Source organism: Hibiscus syriacus, unplaced genomic scaffold, assembly GCF_006381635.1.
Source record: "Hibiscus syriacus cultivar Baekdansim isolate YM2019G1 unplaced genomic scaffold, ASM638163v2 tig00008386_pilon, whole genome shotgun sequence".
NCBI classification, from domain to species: Eukaryota; Viridiplantae; Streptophyta; class Magnoliopsida; order Malvales; family Malvaceae; genus Hibiscus; species Hibiscus syriacus.
The window spans coordinates 600,954-603,590 of record NW_024062163.1 but is presented as its reverse complement, the minus strand read 5'-3'; positions in this window follow the sequence as shown (position 1 = coordinate 603,590).

The window sequence follows — 2,637 nt, the reverse complement described above, 5'->3', positions numbered from 1 at the left end:
TTGCCACTGATTGGTGGCAAGCTAGTAATCGTTTTTTTGATGGAACGGTTGATGAGCAGCCTCCACTTCGGGAGCCATCACCTCGCCCAGAGCTATCACCTCACCTAGAGCCATCATCTGATCGACCCGGCTATACACCTCCACAACGACAGCCATCACCTATTCTTTCACATCATCGAGCCTCTTCTCCACCATCACCGCAAGATAGGCGACCGGCAAAGATGTCACGACGTTTATCTCCATGTTCTCCACCTCCTCCTCAACGGGATGAGTTAGGGGAGTTACGTGATGAGGTCAATGCCTTGCGTGAGGAGGTCGGTACTTTACGCAAAGACGATGGTGCATGGCGTGTTGAGGTGTCTACATTACGCGGTGAGGTAGCCGCTCTACGTGAGATGGTAGCATCGTTGCAGAATGAGGTTCATACTCTACGCAACGAGGTAAGTTTAAGATTTTTCATACTCGTAATTCATTCGGTTGCTGCCAATCTGTTTTGTTAGTATTTGTTTTTGGTTTTGTTTTTGTCTTTTGGTTGAAGTAATGCAATCCATTCAAGTTTCAATTTGCAGAAGAAGAATAGTTTACTTTCGCAACACGAAAATGACTATCGCAACGCGGAAATGGCTATCGCAATGCGAAATGAAAATCACAACGACAAAATTGCAACGCGAAATGAAATCGCAACGACAAAATCGCAACGCGAAATGAAAATCGCAATGCGATTTGTGTTTCGCGTTGCGATTTTGTCGTTGCGATTTCATTTCGCGTTGCGATTTTTTCGTTGCGATTTCATTTCGCGTTGCGATTTTGTCGTTGCGATTTTCATTTCGCATTGCGATAGCCATTTCCGCGTTGCGATAGTCATTTCGCGTTGCGATTTTAAGTTTCGTGTTGCGAAAGTAAACTATTCTTCTTCTGGAATGTTTATATATGTTGTCCTTTTAAATGTTTATATAAGTGCTTACTTCTGGAATGTTATCTGAGCATTTTGTGAACTATGATAGAATAATGATTTAGGTGAATACAATGCTAGTTTGAAACATATTTGTCTTTGTTTAATATCATGTCTGTTTATTTACTGATTTATGTATTAATTTTTTTTAGCGGCCCGATAAGGTGGATGCTTTACGTCGGGTTTTCCTTGCACGACGGAGTTCACGCATCAGACGGCGTGGACGTGCTATTACGTCTCCGTTCACCCCAATGGTGCGAAGACTCCGCAAGAAGAAGCCCGACTCACCGGTCATCCCTCAAGAGTCCCCTCCAATCGTTCAAGAGGCCCCTATTCTCCCTCAAGATTCCCCCCACCGTTCAAGAGGCCACTGTCATCGTTGAAGAGGTCCCTCCCACCATTCCAGAGCCCGATTCACATGGGGTAATATATCGAAGTATTGAGAAAACCCCACCGGTTCCGGACATGATGGATGAGAGTTGGCTCTCGTATGAGTTACCGGCTAGTACCCTTCCGGTATCTGAAGTGGAGAGGAGACACTACCGGAAACAATTGTGGATAATACCCTTTGGGCTAAGACCGCAGTTGATTTTTATCTACATGAGCGGAGCCAAGGGTGTTACACTGACATCAACAAACTCAACGATGAAATGTTTTTGTTGCTTGATCGGTCTTGGTGGGGTGTGCTATTAGGGGTTGAAGACAGTGGCTATTTGGATGGGGAGGTAAGACTATATTTGTCTTATATATGATTTTGATTAATTTGTTTAAAAATTAATGTAATTCACTAATATATGTATTTTTTGTAAAACAGCATATCGATGCATGGGTGTTACGTCTACTAATAATAAGGAAGCTTAGGAAAAATAAAAAAAATCGCTATATACAATAATGCCGACGGCTTTTCACGCAGTTCACTTGAAGAATCAACGAGATGAATCATTTTTGTTGGGCAATGGACAAGCTAAACTTTATCCTGCATGGTGGGAGGTCGATACGGTTAGTGTTTATTTTTTAAATTTTTTAAAGGTGTTAATAAATAATAAGTGCGCAAATAAATGAATTATTACTTATGATCGCAGGTGTTTATCCCTGTTTTGGAACGTTGTCACTGGCTTCTCGTCCAACTTCAGCTCCCATCCCTGAAGATAATAGTGTATGACAGCATGATCAATTACATATCACTGTCTGATTTGAGAGATATTTTCAAGGGATGGAGCTCTCATTTGGCTAAATTCTTGGATGGGATTAAGTATTGGAGTCATTCTGGACACAAGAAGCCAAAGAAGTTCAATGTCACAGTTGTCAGAGACGAGACCGCGCCACAGCAATCGCCGGGAGCCAGAGGGGACTGTGGTCCTCTCGTATGCCTTTGCTTGGCGTGTTTGACGACGGGAAGCACAGAGTTTTTACCTCCCACCGATAGAGATAGAGCTGCAGTAGGCTTGTGGTTTCGGCATTATATGGCTAGAGCAATATATTCGAGACGCTGCCTACCTGCATCCGCGTTATGAAAGTGTCCATTGTTAATTGGTAAGTCAAATGCCAGTTTTGTTAACATATACTCCTTTTGGTTTGAAAATGTTTGGTTAAGTACCTAGAATTCAATAATTTGCTGTTTGTAGGTTTTAGATGTGTAGGAAGTCTTGTTTGAGCAAATGTTTGGTTTCTACAGGTTAATCCTT